The sequence below is a fragment of the Balaenoptera physalus genome (assembly GCF_965194825.1).
Source record: "Balaenoptera physalus genome assembly, chromosome: 14".
Taxonomy (NCBI): Eukaryota; Metazoa; Chordata; class Mammalia; order Artiodactyla; family Balaenopteridae; genus Balaenoptera; species Balaenoptera physalus.
Genome location: NC_138893.1, coordinates 68,255,016 through 68,277,940, shown reverse-complemented (window position 1 = coordinate 68,277,940; position 22,925 = coordinate 68,255,016).

Genomic DNA, 22,925 nt, shown 5'->3' with positions numbered 1-22,925 from the left:
TCTTTTAAAAAAAATTTATTTATTTTATTTATTTATTTTTGGCTGCGTTGGGTCTTCGTTGCTGCTCGTGGGCTTTCTCTAGTTGCGGTGAGCGGGGGCTACTCTTCATTGCGGTGCGCAGGCTTCTCATTGCGGTGGCTTCTCTTGTTGTGGGAGCATAGGCTCTAGGTGTACGGGCTTCAGTAGTTGCAGCACGCAGGCTCAGTAGTTGTGGCTCGCAGGCTGTAGAGCACAGGCTCAGTAGTTGTGGCGCACGGGCTTAGTTGCTCCGCGGCATGTGGGATCTTCCTGGCCCAGGGCTTGAACCCGTGTCCCCTGCATTGGCAGGTGGATTCTTAACCACTGCGCCACCAGGGAAGCCCCAACAATTATTTATTATTATCTGTTTATATGTCTCTTATATATGTCTTATATATGTCTCGTCCAGATTCGTCCTATTCATTGAAATAATACCAGAATGTAGGCAAGTGCCTGTTACACTGTAGAGCGGCAGTTGGTGTTTACTGATTAATTGCTATATTAAATATCTTAAATTATAATAAGTCCTAGAGAAACGACATAGACAATAAGTACCATAAACATTCAGAGGAGTGAGAAGTTAAATTTATTTCGTGTAACTATGGATATTACAGTTGGATCAGTGGGTGAATAGTACAAGGAAAACAAGTTTAAGCTCACTATAAAGAGAAGTGTTGGACTTCCCTGGTGGCGCAGTGGTTAAGAATTTGCCTGCCAATGCAGGAGACACGGGTTCAACCCCTGGTCCGGGAAGATCCCATATGCCATGGAGCAATTAAGCCCATGCGCCACAACTACTGAGCCTGCGCTCTGTAGCCCACGAGCCACAACTCCTGAAGCCAGCGCCCCTAGAACCTGTGCTCTGCAACAAGAGAAGCCACTGCAATGAGAAGCCCACGCACCACAACGAAGAGTAGCCCCCGCTCACAGCAACTAGAGGAAGCCGACGTGCAGCAACAAAGACCCAACGCAGCCAAAAATAAATAAATAAATAAATTTATATATATATAAAAAAAGACATCACATAGTTTAAAAAAAAAAGAGAGAAGTGTTACTGATAAAACTACCCCAGGAGCTGATCTTTTTCCAAACTTACTAGAGTTTCTTGTCATTACAGATCATTGGTCTGGGAATTCCTGTAGTTGTTGAAGTATGGGACCAAGTGACCCTTTAACATCTTTTCCAAACTTCCAGTCCATAACTTTATAAAGTTATTGGGCTTTTGCTTCCAACTAGCATGTCATCTGTATTTTCTTCTTGGGTTTGATATGTAAAGCGATCTTTTCTTGGAGGACATGATGAAGGAGCTGGAAGTAGAAAGAGCTCAGAGTTTTTTCAGCAAAGCAAACTCTAGCCTGCATTCAGATGATAGATTCATAAATCAACTATACTCCAATAAAAAAATTTTTTTTAAATGATCGATTCCCGCTACATTATGTATTCTGTCTGTTGGGGAGGGTCATGGGTTCAGGGATAAGAATTCCCATTTACAAATGAGGTAACTATCTGGCTGGGTTTGCACTAACCATTTGGTGCAGAGAAGGAAAGAGGCAAGAAGAGGAAGACGAGACACCAGATGCTTTGACCTGTGTCTCACTGGAAGGAAAACAGAGAGGTCTTGAGTCTAGGTTGGTAGGGACCCACTGAAGTGGTTTTCAACAGACAAAACTTGAGAGAGAATGACGGGAAAGAGATTATAATGAACCTTTTTCAACAAACCCCATCCCCCTACCTTTTCCTGTATAAACTGCTTCCCCTTTCCTGGCCCCTAAACTGCCCTTCTCCCCATGAGCTTTCCTCTCTGCCCCCCAAGAAGCCCTTCTTCCTCACTGGTTCTCCTCCAAAATCCTCTCTCTCCTCTCTGTTGCCAGCCACCAAACTTTTTCTTAGCTGATCACCTTGATTGTGTTCATTTTCTCAGTGTACTTACCCAAGCTTGACCTCTGTTGCTGGAGTCACCTGCCTGTCTGAAGACTGGGACAGCCAAGACTGCAAGACTTGCCTGTCCCAGATTTCTCACGGCTTTGAGAGGGGCCTTGGAAAAAACACAAAAGGCCTCTTCTTTCAAGATTTCTCTGTACTTTCCACCTGTGTGAAAGTGGGTGTTTTGGTGCAGGAGCATTTTTTTTCTTCTCTAGTATTTGCAATATGTCCCCATTTCTCCCCCTCAGTCCTTTCTCTTGCTCATTGTTTTTAAGTTATGCATTGCACACAGCACAGGCTCCAGCAATATGGGCTGAAATGAATTGAATGCACTTTCATGGTAGGCTGCTTTGGTGGACCCAGCAGACAGTACAAAGCATTAATGGATCAATCTTTTGTTTCTACAAGAAAATAATTTGGTTGCAGATCAGTTAAAAACTATTAATGCCAACCTCTATGAAGGAGACTTTGTCACTATTTTTAAAAATTAAAAATTCGTATACAATTTGATCCAGAAACTCTACTTCTAGGAATTTATCCTAGATTTACTTACACATAAGCAAAGGATATAGTTTTAAAGTTGTTATATGATGAACTGTTTGTAATGGCAAACCAAAAGAAACAACCTAAGGGTTAAAGACGATAGGATTCAGACAATGAAATAAAATGCTGCCATTAAAAGAAATAAGGCAGATCTTTATGTACTGATATGAAACTCTACAATATATGTTAAGTTAAACAAAAAAAGGGTGCAGAAGAGTATGTATATGCTTTATCCATAACTATCTTTTGTGTGAAAATGTATATTTCTGTGGGTGTATATCTGTGTGGATATGCATATACATGTAACTAAAAATCATAAAGTTTCAAGAAAAATCAGTGCAAAGCTTTATCCATGGCTACTATGCTCGAAATATTTGTTACATTGAATATAGTGGCATGAGCTTCTGAAATCCAAGCCCAAACTTGAAGATGACTGGAAATGGTTGGTAGGATTTTGCCTCAGTTATACAGGTAAACTAAAAGGATGTGAACTTTCTTTCTTCTGTAAGCAGGTCCCTCTAAATCAATTAAATTCGGCACTTAGAATCCTGATAGGCAAGGAACAGACGCAGCTTTTCAGCTTTTCACATTTCCTCATGCAGATTCCTCTTTCTTTTTTTTTTTTTTTTTTTTTTTTTTTTTTTTTTTTTTTTAAAGATTTATTTATTGATTGATTGATTGATTGTTATGTTGGGTCTTCGTTTCTGTGCCAGGGCTTTCCCTAGTTGCGGCAAGTGGGGGCCACTCTTCATCGCAGTGCGCGGGCCTCTCACTATCGTGGCCTCTCTTGTTGCGGAGCACAGGCTCCAGACGCGCAGGCTCAGTAGTTGTGGCTCACGGGCCTAGCTGCTCCGTGGCATGTGGGATCTTCCCGGACCAGGGCTCGAACCCGTGTCCCCTGCATTGGCAGGCAGATTCTCAACCACTGCGCCACCAGGGAAGCCCCTCCTCTTTCTTTTATAGTTCTGTATATAAATACTCCCTTCCAGGCCCTGCTCAATCTTTTCCCCATAAAGCCTTCTCAACCGCGAGACCCCCTAATGATGGCTCCATTTTTTGACCCAATAAAGGTCTTGGTCAGGTCTTTACGGGCACTTGGCATAGATTATTTATATTATTTTATCTTTTTATCTTCATTTATGGGTTCTGAATTCCCAGTTAGGCTGTAAACGTCTACAGCACAATGCCTCTCATTTGAGGTAGACCTGGATTCAAATCCACTAGTTAGAAACCAAATGTTACTATGTAACTTTGTTTATTTTGCTAAACCTCTCTAAACCTCACATGTAAAATGAAAATAATAAAACCTACCACAGGGAGTTGGGCTGATTGATTCAAGCAACACATGAGAAACTGCCTGTCCTAGCATCTGACACATCTGAGTACCAGATGTGAGTCATGCCCTGCCAGGTTCTAACTGAGTAATTTGCAGGAAGTCATTAGTATATCTTTATTTATGATAGCATAGGTTTAAAAAAAAAGAAACCAGGGGCTTCCCTGGTGGCGCAGTGGTTAAGAATCCACCTGCCAATGCAGGGGACACGGGTCCGAGCCCTGGGCTCAACACAGCCAAAAATAAAAATAAATAAAATAAATAAATTTATTAAAAATAATAATAATAATAATTGTTAAGTGCTATCTCTATTAAAGGTTTGAACAAAACACTATGGAACCACAAAGGAGGGAATAATAGAACATATGGATGGGGTACCATGAAAAAACAACCAAGTTCATCATTAAATAAATATTTGATCTAGGTTTTGAAGGATGATTATGCATTTGGCAGGTGAAGAAGTGGGGAAATAATTCTAGGAGGTGTTGGTTTCAGGGATTTCTTTTGGGCTTTTTTTTTTTTTTTTTTTGGCTGCACCGCCTGGCTTGCAAGATCTTAGTTCCCCGACCAGGGATTGCATGCCCTCGGAAGTGAAAGCGCAGAGTCCTAACCACTGGACCGCCAGGGAATTCCCTCTTTGGGGCTTATAGAGAGCAAATTAGAGTCTGGAGACCGAAAATTCCTTTCTCCCTGCAGTGGACAGACTTTAAGATGGTCTGCAATGATCCCTAACTCCTGGTATTGATGCATTTGTGTAATCCCTTCCCCTTTATTGCGGGTGGGGCCTGTTACTTGCTTCTAACCAATAGAATACTGCAAAGGTGACAGCATGTCACTTATGCAGTTATATTATATGAGGTATAATGCCCATCTCGATAGCATGATGAAGCAAAGGCCGTGTTGGGGAGGCCTACGTAGCAAGGAACTGAGAGTGGCCTTTGGCCAGCAACCAGCCAGGAACTGAAGACAGCATCTGCTGACAGCAAGAAACTGAAGATCTCAGTCCAACAGGCCACAAGGAACTGATTTCTGCTAATGACCATCTGAGTTTGAAACAGATCCTTGCCCAGTCAGACCTTGAGATGAGACCAAAGCCAGGCCAATACCTTGATTTCGGCCTCATGGGACCCTGAAATAAAGAGTCCTGACCCACAGAAGCTGTGAGACAATAAATGTGTGTTGTTTTAAGCTGCTAAATTTCTGATAATACTGTTATGCAGCAATAGATAAGAGATAACCTTATGCATTTTTCTCTTGCTGTTCCTTTTTTTCCTCTTCATTATCTTCTTTGTTTTAAAGTATCTCCTTTTTCACTCTCTTCTCTCTTTTTAGAGAACTAAGCTGACTTTTCTGCCAGTCTTAGTCCAGAATGCTCTCTCTCTTCTTTAAATACAGCACGTAATAACTTTAGCATGCATCTTTGTCTAGGATTGAGTGAAAAATGGAATTGTGTGGGAACACTTGGATTTGTGGAGTGAGAGAGACTTGGGTTTGAATCCTGACCTATCTACTTAACAGCTACGTGAATTGAGGCATATTATTTAACCTCTCTGAGCTTCATTTACAGTAAAATGGGTATAAAAATAATGAACCAGGGTGGAAGATTTTAATTTTAGGAATTTCCTTGTAGCCAAGCTGCTTCTTCTAAGGGCACCTCTAAATACTGTGTACTCAGCTGGGCAGCGGCAGCTTCAGTAGCTAATGGTTCTCTCTAGCAATGCCAGCTAGCGTTAACTAGTGTCAAATATGAAAGGAGTCCTGATTGTAAAGGAGTCCTTCACTCTCATATCATCTGGGAAAAATACCATTAGATATTAAATTTAAAGTCCTGGTTAGGTCTTATAAGAAAATCTCCTTATTTATTTGGGGATGGGGAACACTTTACATATTTCATTTAATCTATTAAAATAAAGGGAGATTTCAATTTTGCTTTTATTTCACTTTTATAATCCTTTAAACAGAGACTTGACCCCATTTTAGCAGGCTCTGATAGAACACACACCATTCATTTAAAGAGTATTCCTAGTGTCTATTTTGGGCAAAATGCATTTTATAAAATTCACCTGTCCTAGAAATAGAAAATATTTTATAGAGGAAAGTAGCTGAATAAATTAGGGAAAAAGAAACCATTCCTTATATTATTTAAAAAGAGAAGAAAAAACAGAAGTAGGCTACTCCCAACAGATACAGGAGATGTAAGGACACTTCATTTTTATTTTTTTGAATTTTTGAATTTTATTTTATTTATTTTTTTATACAGCAGGCTCTTACTAGTTATCCATTTTATACATATTAGTGTATAGATGTCAATCCCAATCTCCCAATTCATCACACCACCACCCCCCCCACTTTCCCCCCCTTGGTGTCCATACGTTTGTTCTCTACATCTGTGTCTCTATTTCTGCCCTGCAAACCAGTTCATCTGTACCATTTTTCTAGGTTCCACATATATGCGTTAATATACGATATTTGTTTTTCTCTTTCTGACTTACTTCACTCTGTATGACAGTCTCTAGATCTAATGGAATATTACTCAGCCATAAAAAGGAATGAAATTGGGTCATTTGAAAGGACACTTTAAAGGCGAGGTGTCCAGCATGTTCAAGTCTGCACCCCAGGGCTTGGCAGTCCTTGTATTTACAACTTCTGCCTAGTGGAGAGAAACTGAAGAATAAAAGGCCTGGTGAAGAAAATAAGGCAGAAATGAGAGGACAGGAAGGAAAGGGATTGGGAGGAACACTTTTTTCGAGAAACTTCACCCTCCTTTTTTTACTCAACCCTTCTCAAGAGCTGCACAAGCTGATCCAAGGCCTCCAAGAAACAGGATGAAGCCTACATGCTGGGCATTTCTCAAATAAAAGATCCCAGGGCTGGTGTCAGCAGTTCCTAGGGTGTTAGTCTAATGAAGTTTATCTTGAGAAGACAGGCTCGGTGGAGGTAAGTGTAGGGAAAAAGTAAGTAATAGCTACTTTTACATAGTAAGTACAAAAGGGAGGGGAAAAAAGAAGTTTATCCAATAGGAGAGGGTGTAACAAAGTTTAGGAAAGGATGCAAATGCGAAAGTAGAAATAGTAGAGACTTTTTTCTGGTCATTAATTCCTTTGGACTGTAATGTTGGAACAGGATTGTGGAGGCCCTTTCATTGCTGGGTTACAGGGAACTGGGTGGAAGAGGAGTTTGGGAGAACATATAGGAAAGCTGGGGCAGCACTTGGGGGTCTCCTCTGGGCAGTGGCCATTTGCCAACTGGTTCAGAGGAATTTCAATATTTTAACATCTGGAATGCCCATCCTGGTGCTTCCTGGCCTGAATATCAGCCCTGCCAGTTTCCCCGCCCAGGAGCCCCCTCAGGTTCTTACTATAGTTTCCTGGGATCAGTGGGGCCAGTAGCTCAGCCATTGGGCCAAATGCCCCTCTTCAGTTTTCTTCTCTAGTTTTGAGCTGCCTGAAAAGAAGTACTGAAACGCTATATTACTTTTCCTTCCAAAGAACAACAACAACACACACAGGTTTTAAAGGAAATCCACTGTATGATAAATCTTGATCCACAGTTTGACAGTTTGCTCATCCATAAAAAAGTTTCACAAGGAAAAAATAAAAAATAAAGTGATTAAAAAAAAAAATTTCACAAGGACCATCCCAAAGTTAGAAACTCCAGAAGCAAAGACATACCATGCATAAGAAAGGAAAACAACCAGTGCTCCTTTAGGAGCACAGACTCAGCATAGACAAGAGCACGGACGTCACCCAACTCCATGGAATAGAATCCCTCCACCACCTCCCAAAGTATCCTCCACAGTCCTCCACTTGAAACCCTCTATCACTATGTATAATTTGTGTATCCCTGACTCCAGTATTGTCACTGGGCTTGGTGCCAGCCTGCTGTTACCTTCAGTGCCCGCAGGAGAGTTGCTTCCACTGGGTACTTGTCATATGCAGTGAGCCCTGCTACCTCTGCTTTCACTAGACCTCCCAAAAGGAACCCCCGATATCTTGGATCCCTACAGCACTTAAGTGGCACTGTGTTCTCTGCAGCCCTCAGTGTCCTAATGCTTCACTGTGTGTTGTGCAGGAGAGTATGAAATATCCCTATCTGTCTTGTCCAAAGTGCTCAGACATGGTCTCAGTTCCCAGCTCTGGGAACATTCTGCATGACCAATCTCTCCATATTGTCCAAAAACCTCTCTCCCTTGGCCGACTCTGGGCTCTGGAAGACAGATGGAGTACCTAAAAGAAGGCTAGCCTTGGGAAGCCCCTGGCGGTCCAGTGGTTAGGACTCACTGCCGGGGCCCAGGGTTCAATCCCTGGTTGGGGAACCAAGATCCTGCAAGCCAAATTAAAAAAAAGCTAGCCTTTTGCGCTGTTAAAACTAGCCTCCTGCCAACATAGCTCCAATGTGCTGAAAGGATGTCTGTCTCCTTGGCCTTGAGTTGCATTACAAAGGCTCCTGTCTGTTTTCACAACCTTAGTACATACCAGGAATCATAAAAGAAATGTGAGAATAAAATTTGCCCATCCATTGGACTTCCCTGGTGGCACAGTGGTTAAGAATCTGCCTGCCAATGCAGAGGACACGGTTTGATCCCTGGTCCGGGAAGATCCCACATGCCTCGGAGCAACTAAGCCCGTGTGCCACAGCTACTGAGCCCCCATGCCACAACTACTGAAGCCCGTGTGCTGCAACTACTGAAGCCCGCGTGCCTAGAGCCCGTGCTCCACAACAAAAAGAAGCCACCGCAATAAGAAGCCCATGCACTGCAATGAAGAGTAGCTCTCGCTCACCGCAGTTAGAGAAAGCCCGCGTGCAGCAACAAAGACCCAGTGCAGCCAAAAAAAAAAAAAAAAAAAAAAATTAAAATTAAAAAATGAAAAATAAAATATTTAAAAGAGTATATTAAAAAAAAAATTAGCCCACCCATGCCCTGCACCACTATGTCTCCTAGAATTCTAAAGAAACTGTACTTTCTGTTTATATTTACAGAATTTCACTCTCTCTCTCTCTCTCCCTTTCTTCACCAGTTTTCCCCAGCAACCCATGGTCATGAGCCCATGCGGAGAGTGGAGACTTGGCTCAATGAAGAATGTGAGTAGAAATATCATGTGTTACTTAAAATCTTTCCTTCCTAGTGATGACTAAGGCTTTGGTACTAGATTAAGCTTGTCTGCTTCTCTCTTTAAATTATGACTTTTTTTTTCTTTTTGGCCGCACCACATGGCATGTGGGATCTTAGTTCCCCGACTAGGGATCGAACCCACTCCTCCTGCAGTGGAAATGCGAATTCTCAACCACTGGACCACCAGGGAAGTCCCAAATTATGACATATTTTAAGTATACAGAAAATACCAAAATTATATAAAAGATCCACAGTCCTATTCCCACCACCCAGATATAATGAATGTTTATATTTTGTGGTGTTTAAATTACAGGTAAAGTTAAAGACATTTCACTCCCCTACTTCTTTCTGAAGAGGTAGCTCCTCTGTTGAAGTTTTGTGTGACCCCAGTGCATGCTTTTATAACTTTATTAGACATTTATGAACACATAGCTATGTATAATATTGGTTATATAATATTACATATACAATTCATGTGTCTATAGATATTAAAATGTTAGCTATATTGGTTTGGGTCTTCAAGTTGTACATTAATGGTATCACACTATGTTACTTCTTTTCTTTGCTCAACAAAAATATTTTTGAGTTTTATTCATTTTCTTGCATATAGAGCTTAAGTAATTTTAATTGCTGTATTTTAGAAATAAATATATCACAATTTATCCATTAGTTCATGTCAGTGGACATTTAGATTGTTTCAATTTTTTACTATTACTAATAATGTGTCACTGAGAGTTTTTGCTCTATGGATCTTACAATTGAGTAAAAGTTTTTCTGGGTTAAATTCCAAAAGTGAAATTGCTGGATAATGGTATATGCATCTTCAACTTGCCATCTTCAATATTGCCAAATTGACTGATCTCCAAGCTGGTGGTGCCAACATACACTCCTTCATGCTCTCCCAACATTTAGTATTATCAGTCTTTTCTGATAACCTGATAAATGTCAACTTATTTTAAAATCTGCACTACCCTAATTACTCAAGAGATTGAACAGCTTTTACCTAATTATTGATCACATGGGTGTCCTTGTCTGTGAATTGACTTTTCACATCTTTTGCCAATTTTTCAATCTTTTCTTTCTTTATGAATTTGTAGAAATTCTTTATATATTCTGGATACTAGGTGGGTTGTCTTTTCTGAAATAGAAGTTTTAAAATATCTGTGTAATCAAATATCTGTGTGATCTATGTAATCAGATCTTCCCCTTCAGAGTTTGTGCTCTTGGGGTCTTGTTTAAGAAATCTCTCTCTCAACATCACTAAAATAGGCTGCTGTATTTTTTTCTAAACATTTTAAAGTTTATGTTTTATATTTAGTTCTTCATTTACCTGGACTTTGTTTTTTGTTTTTGTACAGAATGATGCTGAAATCCAGTCTTATCTTTCTCCATGTGATTAGGCAATTGCTCTGTCACCTGCCCATCTATACGTGGCTCTGGTGTGGGTTATCTATTCTTTTTCTGGTATTTTTGTCTCACACTAAACCATGCTGTTTTGATTACTCTAGCTTCATAATGAGTTTTGCTTTCCTGCCCCTTTCTTATTTGCCTTGAAAACTATGTTGCCTATTCTTTACTTTTTCATACGAAATTTTGGATCAGCCTATCAAAGTCCATGAAAATCCCCGTAGGGATTTCAACTGTAATTGCATTAAATGTAAAGATTAGTTTGAGGGAGAAATTGATACTGTTGAGATGGCAATTCTTACCATTCTTGATCATGCTGTAGTCCCAGTTTACTTAGGTCTTATGTATTCTTCACTGAAATTGGTTTACTTTTTTCCCATAAAGATCTTTGCATCTTCTGTGAAATTTATTTCTTGGCATTTTTGTAATTATTTGTTGCTAGTTTATAGAATATAATCGATTTTGGTATCCAGATCTTTTATTCAGCAACATTACATGATCTTAAATGTGCTAACTGTAACAAGATTTTCATGTCTACAATCTTTAGGGCACCATGAGTACCCCAAAGTCAAGACTAATTATAAAGTCACAGTTGAGACTAAAATTTACAAAGTGACATCTAGAATTGTGTTTGTCCTTTTCAGTCCTTTTGTCTCTTTTTTAAGTATCTTAGTCTCTTCCCTTTCTCCCCGCTCTCCTCTCACACTGACTTGGACTTCCAGTGACTTGTCTGAACATAGTTTTAATAGTCAAGTCATACAACAAGGTTCTGAAGAGAAAACGGTTGACCTTTCCCACCAGTTTTGGTAAAATCAAAATTAATGGTTTAATCATTATAACCAGATAAATATTATTCACAGTAGAGCCACACGTAACTTTTTCTCTTCTTGTATCACATGTACTTGTCTTAGAGTTTATAATACATCTATTAACTCCCGAATGATTTCTCTGTTGTTGGTTTGGCCTGGTGATCATTGGCTATCGGTTCATATTTAAGAGGAGGTACTGAAAGGTTGGTTTCAGCCTCTAAGTGTATAAGCAGGGTTTATTGACCCATGGGTATTACTTTAAGATTATTTATTTAGTTACAATTGTCAGTATTTTCTCTCAACTATTCTACTGAGCTGGGGTGGTGCTATGAAACAGATGTTTGTGTCCACCCCTACCCCCCAATTCATATGTTGGAGCCCTAACGTGATGGCATTTGGAGATGGGGCCTTTGGGAGGTAATTCATTCATGAGGATGGAGACATAACGGGATGAGTGTCCTTATAAGAAGAGGAAGAGAGTTAGTCCTGTCTTTTGGCTCTCTATCATATGTAGATACAATAAGGAGATGTTTATCTGCAAACCAGGAAATGGGTTCTCACCAGATCTGCCGAGCACCTTGATCTTGATCTTAGCCTCCAGTACTGTGGGAAATAAATGATTGCTATTTAAGCCACCCAGTCTATGGTTATTCTTGTTATAGCACCCCAAACTGAATAAGGTGGGGAGGGGATATGTAAAGGAGTTATAAGCAACCCATCAGGAAAAGGGGCTGCAGGTCTCCCCATTAATATACAGATTTCAACTTAACTCTTCTGTTTTTAACCCAGTCCCTTGCCAAGTCTAGGATCCTGGAGTCCAGTGCCCACTCATGACAACCTCTCCTCAGAGTAAATCTCAAGTCATCTTTCAGAGAGTTGGGGGAGGGGAAGAGGAACAGTCACCTGACCATAAGAGCCTTGCAGGGAATTTAGTGAGGGGTGTCTATAGCTTCCTAGTCAGATGTTTAATATATCCTCTTGTTTTTAGTGTCATACCCCTTCCCCCCTGTTCACAGTTACCCCAATTCCTGAATCTCTGTAGAATTCTATTTTCTTCTCAATATTTTTACTGTGAGATTAAAAAGCATTTTTTTTTGTTAATACAAAAAGTTGACAAATAACATCATACATGTCTGTTCAAACATTACCCCTACCCCCAGTTTCTTGTTTGTCTTTTGATCTTATTTATTGGGTGTTTGTCATGCAAAGTTTTTTTGTTTTTTAAAATGAAGTAAAAAATGATGGCTCTGTTTTGCGTTACAAAAGTCTTTCCCACTTCATGAATGAAAAAATATTGTCATGTCTTTTATTCCAGAACTTTGTAGTCTCTCACCATCTTTACATTTTGGAGGAGGATTAGCAATTAATGTAAGATTTCAGATAGTGGCAAGTATCCAAAATGATTCTTTCTTCCCAGCAGGCTATTTAGTTGTTTCAGCATAATCCTTTGAATTACTTATCCTTTTGATGATGATTAGAAATAGAACTTCTACTTTAAATTCTTATTTGACTTAATGTCATTTCTAAGCTTCTATTCTTTTAATAGATTTTGTGTGTTTGTGTGTAAATTCATGCTCCATTATCACACCATTTCAGTTATTACTGTAGTTTAATAATAGGTTTAACTATCTGAGGTTGCTAATTTGGGGTTTAATAATAGGTTTTGCAATCCTCCTACAGCAATCTGGAGAATGTCTCAGTAAATGCTCAGGTCAAAAGCCTTGCAGTAATCCTTTCTCTTTTTCTTACATGCTATATTCAGTCCATCAGCAAATCTGATTTTTTCTATCTTCAAAATATATCCTGAATCTGACCAATTCACTACCATTCTGTCCAACGTGAAGCCGCCATCATTTCTTTCATCTGGGTTCTTGCAGTAGCCTCCCAAATGGTTTCCATGTTTCTGTGCTTGGTGTCCCTATAGTTCGTCTCCATACAGAAGCCTGTGTTATATGTAAATCAGATGTCTGCCTCCTGCTCAAAAACCTCCAGTACCATCTGATCTTACTCAGAGTAAAGACAAATACTCACAAAGCTCTGACCTCATCACCTCCCACCCCCTCTCAGCTCCAGCCCCAGGGGCCTCCTTGCTATTCTCCAAACACATAAACAAAAAACACTTAGCATAATTTACTCCAGGTCTTTACAATGGCTGTTCCGCCACCCATAACTTACTTCCTTCAGATGTCCATTTATGTTGGCGGCAGAGAGGGAAGAAAGGGAGAAAGAAGTGCAAATATGCTCGTGTCATAATTCTTGAATAGGTAGTAGTTAGACACTATCTAAAGAAATAGAGGAGAAAGTCTATTTCATAATAAATGTAACAACTAAAATAAAAATATGAACTTCCCAAAATTGTCAGATGAAAAACACATACCAACACAAAACAAGCGTAGAGCATGTAGTGACAATCTATTTAAAAAAAAAAAACTAAAAATAAGAAAGAAATCATTTAAAAATGATAGAACTAAGACTCATCTAACTATTGTATCCATAGATGAAAATATGTTAAGACCTATCTATTATTGACATGTATACACTGATGTGTATAAAATTGATGACTAATAAGAACCTGCAGTATAAACAAACAAACAAACAAACAAAAAACAACTAATACTAAACTTTCTTTGGGTTAGTTGTATGGAAATATGTTAATATAAATGTTTCAGACATTACATGAAATTTCTAAAAATCTTATATGTTCTGGTATAATGTTATAAGTCATAATTCTAGTTATTACTTTAAAATGTATATCTCAGAAATAACTAAATTTCCTTGTCAATTGCATTATTATGAACTTTCATCAAATCTTTAACTGTGGTCATTTTTAAGTCTTTTGTCATTTACAGACAGTTCTGGGTGTACTCTGATGCTTTTGCAAAAATGTTCCTATAAAAGGGTTTTATCTTCAAGGAATTCATGGAAAAGACTCTGACAAGTACAGGTTTCTGGTAACTGACTATACTGCTGAACTGAATGAATAAGCATTTTCAGAACTCTAATGGAAAACTGATGAATTTATAAAAGTGCTAACAAAAGATCAAGATGAAAAAAAATTAATTATGTGGGACTGAGTGAACTGATGAGGATGATTATAATTTTTGTGATTTTATGTTTGAATAAAAAAAAAATCCCACAAGGACTCAGAGGCAAAAAATATACAAATCAATTTTCACTGCAAAGTAAAGGAGCTGTTACAGTGGAGGATTACTGGACTGAATGTCAGTATTATGACATAGCATGAGTGTGTTTCGTGTTTGGTAATTGCAATCATTGTTGCTTTTGTTATGGTCATCCATTTACAATGCTTGGGGTCAGTTTATTTATCTCTTGTAAAAATAAAATACAAAAAAAAAAAAGACTCCAGTTGAATTATAAAACAAAGAACATTCTGTACTTCTCTATGTATATTCTGCACATAGAGAAAGTACTAAATTAAAATTACTCAGAAACTTTGTAAAGAAAAGGATGAACAAAGATATTCTAGGAAAATACAAATAAAAGAAAGTAGGGGTTCCGATATTAATATCAGATGAGATTAAATTCTGGAAAACAATTACAAAGATGACACTTTATAGGGTGTGCAATATACAATGAAGTTCTTACAGATAGTTATGCCCAACTTATATGTACAATTTGACCAAAATTGTTGGAAATTGCAGGTGAGGGTGGGGGGCGGTACCAGTGGCAGAGAATCCAGAGGCCCCTGTATTGCTCTCTATGGCCTTGAATCATCGTTTAAGTACCACCTTCACTTTTTAGGACATATCCAAATACTGCCTGTAGTTATTTACCTTATGTTTTTCTTTAAAGTGACACATTCCTTAACTGAAATAAGTTTATAATAGTAAACTTGTTTTATATTTTTAAAACATTTTTACAATATAAAAAATGGTAAATGTGAATGTCTTATAAAACAGGAAGCTATTCCTCAGCTCTGAGAATGTAGTTCTATTTTACCATATTATTTAAATGAAGCCAAAAAATCTACTTTATTACATAAAACCTGATTTTTCAATGTTAGCTTAAAGGGACAAATGAAACATGCCTGTGACTCTTTCGGCTGTGGGTCTACCAGTTCTTTGTGTTAATAGGTGCTGGGGATACACAAAAGGAATCTTCCTCCCAGACTCCTCCCTCCAATATCAGCCAATGGCTCCTACAACTCAGTGCCCTCACCCTCTTCTCCCTTTATCCTCAGCCACTGATAACACCACTTATGACTTATCTGGACTATAAACTCCTTAAGAGCAAGGATTATGCCCTAGCATCCCTCTCTCCTTCCCCTCACCTACCACAGTTTCTGGTACTTACCAGGGGTCCATGCATTCATTTGTTTGTTCACTCATTCAACAAATGTTAGGTAGCAGGAAAACAGAAAAGACTTCATGGCTTAAGTGAAAAGGCTTATAATAAGTGTAATAAGGACTCAGACAGAAAATATGCAGAGTTCTGTGGGCTGCAAAGAAGGGGCACCTAATCCTAACTGAGGGAGTAGGGACGGCTCCCAGAGGATGCAATGTATGTCTGAACTGATTCTTTGATTCTTGGAGAAGTTGTATTTATTAAAAAAAAAAAAAAAAAAAAGTGTGGGGAGGCATTCCAAGAAGAGAAACCAGCTTGGTATGGGATCTAAATTAGATTGGAATAGCTGATTTCTAGAGCATGAGTTGGGAATGTTGAATGATGGTGCTGGAGGGTAGTCAGGCTTGGTCACGAAGAACTACATTGAATCCTTAACTTCCTAGGACACTGGCACACTACACAACCTAACACCTCTTCACTTTGTTTTCAGTGGGTTTCCCCCAACGGCAGTCTATAATTTCTTACTTCTTCTTCCTTTTTTTTTTTAAACAAACTCTTAAGCATTTTAGTATGACTCAGTTTATCTTTTTTTTTTTAAAATTGAAGTATAGTTGATTTACAATGTTGTGTTTAATTTCTTACTTCTCATTTCCTGACTGGCAACATCTCATTTATCCTTCATGTACCAGTTCAAATGCCAGTTTTTCTGGAAAGATGATCTCAACCTCTCTGTAACCCTTAAGAATGGAATTTGAATTGACTGAACTACTGTACTCTGCATATACTTTTATTTTAGTTGTAATTATTTTGTTTTATAGTTATTGTTATTAGTTTTCCAACTAGGCTGGAATCGTTTTAAAGTCAAGGGCCATTTTTAAGTACATGTTTGTATTCAAAGCATCTGTTAAGATATTTCATATTTGTTCCTTGAATGACTAAATATCTGCATATTAGTGTTTTGGGAGTGCAAAAAGAAAAGGAGATTGTCCTTGACTTCTCAGAGGAAATAGTATTTGTTGGACGTTGAGTATAAGTAATGTTATACACAAAAAAGAGTGAGGGAGGGCTTACCTGGTGGCGCAGTGGTTGAGAGTCTGCCTGCCAATGCAGGGGACACGGGTTCGAGTCCTGGTCTGGGAGGATCCCACGTGCCACGGAGCGACTGGGCCCGTGAGCCACAATTACTGAGCCTGCACGTCTGGAGCCTGTGCTCCGCAACAAGAGAGGCCGCTACGGTGGGGGGCCCGCGCACCGCGATGAAGAGTGGCCCCCGCTTGCCGCAACTAGAGAAAGCCCTCGCACAGAAACGAAGACCCAACACAGCCATAAATAAAATAAATAAATAAAAAATTTGAAAAAAAGAAAATGCTAAAAAAAAAAAAAAAAAGAGTGAGGGAGGGCATATCATGCAAGTGGAATAGCAGTAGCGAAGATGTGATTTCTTATTAAATCATTTGGGTTAAAATGATTGCCCAAGTGATTAGTGGGGATAAAGAAAATTTGATGGCATTTGCATAGGAGGAAGGTTGTAATAAAATTCGATTTCACACTGAACTATTCTTCTATTGCTTTACCTGTGTCCAGACATTTTTGAGGTGGTGAGGCTATTTGTTTATTTGTGCTAGTGCTGTTGAACAGATGACTATGACAGGTCTTTTCTCCCTTAGTGTGTGTATTTTAAGACTCAGTTCATGTTTGGCTTTCTCACACAGTCTTTTCCAACTACTGAAACCCAAAGGGCTCCTTTATCCTTTCTGAATTCCTCTGGACTTTTTGCTAATACATCTTCCACAAAGGCATGATTATTTCTTTTGCAATTGTACACCTTATATTTTGATTTTTATCTGTAAAGTGACTTCTTGAGTTGCAGCTGATACATATAAAACATAAATATTTACCACATATATAAATACAGAGAGAGAGAGCTGACTCTTTATTTTACCCTCCCAGAGAATGATGAGTATATTGAATCCTTCTTACCAAGAAAGAAAAAAAAAAAATCTCATTACTCTTTGGAACATTAGAAGATTAAGGCTAGAGAAATGTGCTTCACTTGAGAAGTGTATTATTTTAAATGTTTCCTATCATTTAAGATGTGTTTGAAGGCAATAAGAGATTAGAAAATTTTTTTGATATTACACATGGACTTTCATGAAGCTCTTCCCCTGCAAGTGTGCATTTTTCTGTGCCTACTGATAAAGAACAGTCTCAGATCCACTTGCTTTGATCTGCTTATTATTTGGAGTTTGATTCTGCCCTTAGGGTTTACATTCTCCTCTTTTTTTCTTAGGACACTAATAAAAACTTAGCTGGATGAAAAGGCTTCTTTGATATCCAGTGGTACACTTCCATTAATCACCCGTACTCCAGTTTTCCTAATCTTGATTAAATGTTAATGAGAAACTTTTGCAAAAGAGACTTTGCTCCACTATACCTAGTACCTTGCCATAGAAATGTGTGGCTAGGACGCCCCCAGGTGGTCACTGTAACAAGTACATGGGAATCTTCAGAACTTTGCATTTCTCCCTAGGCTTTTTCATCCTTTGGAGCAGATATTAATAGAAGAGGCTAAAGGACAAAAGGGGAAGGAGAAAAATGTAGGAATGTTTGGGTTACTTCTCTCAGCTTAAATTTCCAATCTCATTATCTTTGTGTGGTGTTTATTGCTTCTGTTGTTTTTCTAGTTTCTTGTTCTGGATGTTGATCAAAGTGTGTAACAATCCAAGCAGCCTTACACTCAAAACTAACTCTGCAACTTCCCTGGTGGTGCAGTGGTTAAGAATCTGCCACAACTACTGAGCCTGTGCTCTAGAGCCCGCAAGCCACAACTACTGAAGCCCGTGCTCCACAACTACTGAAGCCTGAGTGCCCTAGAGCCTGTGCATCGCAACTACTGAAGCCCGCATGCTCTAGGGCCCGTGCTCCGCAACAAGAGAAGCCACCGCAATGAGAAGCGGGTGCACTGCAACGAAGACTAGCCCCCGCTTTGAGGCTAGTAGCCTCAACTAGAGAAAGCCCGTGTGCAGTAACGAAGACCCAATACAGCCAAAATAAATAAATAAATAACATAAAAATAAAAAACAAGACAAAACAAATAAACTAACTATGGTTGGTTGACTATAGTTCTGACCAAACAATAGTTTTTGATCAAGAAAAAGTTTCTTTGAATTGAAATGGTCATGGTAGATGCAATAGTAATGATTCCTACAGCATTCTGATACACTGTTAAACAGCTGGACAATAATGGACAATAATGAGTAATTGAGTACACCTACCAGCTGTTGAGCATGGTGTAAAGTGCTTCACATGCATTTCATCTTCACAAAGGCCCTGTGAGATAGTCCTATTATCCCTGTTTTGTAGAGGCTCAAATAGGTTAAGTGGTCTGATCAGGTTCACACAGTGGAAAAGGCAGAGGGCTTATGAAAGGAGCGAGGCCCTGTGGGGCAAGACTCCAGCCTCCATGACCTTCCCTGAGTTCCAAAGGGTGGATCTGGAAGAGTTGCTAATCAAGGGAGAGGCAACCAAGAGACCACATAAGGCAAGATTAAAGGGGTCAGAGAAACTCATCAAGATTAGGAGAATGGGGCTTCCCTGGTGGTACAGTGGTTGAGAGTCTGCCTGCCAATGCAGGGGACACGGGTGCGAGCCCTGGTCTGGGAAGATCCCGCATGCCGCAGAGCAACTGGGCCCGTGAGCCAAAACTACTGAGCCTGCGCGTCTGGAGCCTGTGCTCCGCAACAGGAGAGGCCGCGATAGTGGGTGGCCCCCGCTCGCCGCAACTAGAGAAAGCCCTCGCACAGAAACGAAGACCCAACACAGCCATAAATAAATAAATAAATAAATTAATTAATTAAAAAAAAATATTAGGAGAATGACCACCCGAGAAGAGATTAAAGGAGTGAAGGCCCTGCTCACACCCTAATATTGTCAGAGACCCCACCCTTGAACTACTGTTATAAACCCTCATCAAACCCTCTGGGGTTTTCAGCACAGGAGTACAGAGAAGCTGAGCTTTTGGTAACACTTAGCTCTTTGCTTTGTTAGGGACCTTCCAGCATGCTCACTGATGGGCAGTGAATACTGAGAATGATTTTGGCATAAATGCCCACTTAACCTTCCTCTTCAAAATTACTTTGTGGTGTAGCTTAATTTAATACATCACTATTTCTACTGAGATCATGAAACATTTCTGTACAGATCAGGTGTTTCTTCATTAGGCAGTGACAATACATAACACCGTTGATTTGACTTCTTGGCTTTGCTGGTGAAGTGATTAAGGTTGAATACAAGATCTTTTAAATTTTGGCTCAAGCAATAAGGGCCGGCCTCTTTTACTAGGGTTTAATCCTGACTTTGTCCTTTCACCTGATGAGTCAGGGATGACAACTGGATTTCACCTTGCACATTAAAAGCCAGAAAAAAAAAATACTATTAATGAGATCGTGCCACAGGAAGGTACACTGCAGATATAACAAGCAGTAGAACCGGTCAAGGCCATCTCAGAGAAGAGGAAAAGGTGGATCACTCCCAGCCTTGAAACTTGCTGGCTCTTCTTCCCCTTCAAACATTTACTCATCCTTCAGCTCTTGTCCTGACCTCTGGTCCTGGATTTTTGCCCCTTGTGCTCTTACACTTATCTCCCTCATATCTCTAGTCATATTAATAATGGCCTGATTACTTGTCTGTAACACCAACCTTCCCCCTTACTAAGAGCTTGGGGGTCAATAAACTCCATAAGGGCAGGAATTGTTTCAGTTAGTTACTAACAGCCTGGCAAACAGTAGGTGCTTAATAATTATTTGTAGAAATTGCTGTAGAAAGACGTTGCAATTTTAAAACTGCTTTTTTTCACCACATGCAGAAAAATAGGAGACCTTTTTAGAAAATTGTCTTGGGGAGGTTAACAAAGTAGGTTTGCCAATGTTGAGTCATTTCTCTGTGTTATTTATGTAGAAGATAATTCTGAATACCTTCCTATACTACTTTTAGCAGGGGACATAATTTTAGGGTAAGGAAGTCATGTGTGAGATGATACCACAATAGATGCTTTTTTTTTTTTTTTTTTTTGGCTGCGTTGGGTCTTCGTTGCTGCTTGTGCAGGCTTTCTCTAGTTGAGGTGAGTGGGGGGCTACTCTTCATTGCGGTGCGTGGGCTTCTTTCTCACTGGGGTGGCTTCTCTTGTGGAGCAGGGGTCTAGGTGTTCAGGCTTCAGTAGTTGCAGCACGCGGGCTCAGTAGTTGTGGCTTGCAGGCTCTAGAGCGCAGGCTCAGTAGTTGTGGTGCACAGGCTTAGTTGCTCCATGGCATGTGGGATCTTCCCAGCCCAGGGCTCGAACCATGTCCCCTGCATTGGCAGGCGGATTCTTAACCACTGCGCCACCAGGGAAGTCCCACAATAGATGCTTAAATCTATTATCCCTAACCCTCTTCGGTAGGTATAACCCCCTTTTACATGTTTAAAAAAAATAATAAAAGGGGCTGTATTAGTCAGGGATTTCCAGGGTGATAGATCTATATCTATATATGTATATAGATGTACAGGGTGAGTCAGCAAGTTGGAGATGATCTAGGAGATGCGATGGTATAGCTCCAGTCCAAAGACTGGCAGGCTTGAGACCCAGGAAAAGCAGATGTTTCAGTTTAAAGGCAGTTAGGCAGAGAGAATTCTCTCTTCCTCTTGAAAGGGTCAGCCTTTTTATTCTACTTAGGCCTTCACCTGATTGGATGAAGCCTACCCACATTAGGAAAGACAATCTGTTTTACTTAGCTTATCAATATAAATGTTACTCTCATCCAAAAACACCCAGAATCATGTTTGACCAAAATCTGGGCACTCTGTGGACCAGTCAAGTTGACACATAAAATTAACCACCACAGAGATCCACAGAAAATTATTTCTTCAAGTGGCAAAGCAGGGATTTAAACCTAAGTCTGATTTACAAGCCCCCGATTCTTGCCCCAGTCCACACGTTGCCACCAAAGGGGTAATAAATGCAGTTAGAAGCACTTCCAGGTTGATAAACCTTTGGTCTTTTTCATTACAGCTTTCTCTTTTCCCAAAGCAATGTCCACAGATTTTCAATATCCCAAGTGCCACATTTCCCCCCAGTTATGAAGCATCACGTGCAGACCGGCTTCAAACAAACCGATCTGGACAGCAGTATTTGCTCGTTGGTTTTTATACTAGAAGTTTAGGTACAGAAGTTGATTAAATAATAGCCAATCTGGTCAGGATAAGTAATTCAGTAAATTTTCCTAATAGGCATGATCAAAAGTTTGTAATACTGGATATAGAGGATCAAATTTAAAAAAAGATCATCAGGATTTGGAAGCAGAACAAGACAGAAATATTGACTTTTTGACAATTACTTTTGTATCCTTTTAAAATGACATTAAAATCTCTTATTAATTAAAACAAGTATTTATTGAGTACCTGCTATGTACTTGTAACTGTTTGGGGTACTGGGCATATTGTAATGATCAAAATTTGAAACATTTTCTTTCTCAGAGCTAAAAAAAAAAGAAAAGAAAAGCAAGTCATGTAGCATTACCAATGTCTTGGCAAACCAGATGCCCAAAACACCAGAGAGTCACAGTTAGTTCTAAAAACGAAACTTGCCAGTGACCAGACTTCTGGGCTATAAATAAAGGTTCCTTAAGGTCAGGGACTTCAGTGCATACACTGGATGGCATTGTTAAATTAAGAAATGTAATTTATGATTTAATATTCTCATTACCAGAGAGTCTACACTAGGTGGCGTTCAGGGTCAGGCTAGAAGCAGTAACCAGCAATGCAAAGTCAATATTGTTTCAGTGTCTGTGCTAGAAGCAGCTTCCTGGTGGGTCCTGAGAAACAGTATTAAATGAGAAAGGGATGAGGTTGCTTTAAGTGATGATCACAATGCTCTTCCCTGGAAGGGCCGCAGAGGTGAAGAGATAAAGAAAAGGTTCATGTGATGGCTATAGAGCAGACTGCAAGTTGGAAAGACAAAGGCTGACCAATTCTAAAAGTGTAAAATCATGATATTAAGGGGAACACAGCCTTACTGTCTAGATCAAGGAGTGGTAGCCCATACCAAGAAAGTTTAGGATAAAGGATTGCTGTGCAGTGATGGAGTACATAAATGGAACTCTACCTTTCATAGCTGGGAGATTTTGAAATAAATTCAACAGATTTAGCTAAGTTTAATGGTGGATACAGCAACTTAAGATTTTCTGCTTAAGATGTGCCTTAAAGACAAGTTCAACTAAGTCATGTGGACTACTTAAAAACTGGTACACACAATTTTGGGATCAAGTTTACCTACTATAATACACAAAACATACATTAAAAAAATATCAATGATCATACTTAATATAGGAACACTGATGTTTTAGTTGCACTTCCAAGGTAATTGTGGATCCTACCAAGTAGAAACATGATTGACTACTACTGAGAATTCAAGTGTCTGCAAAGAAATGAGAATGTTTAC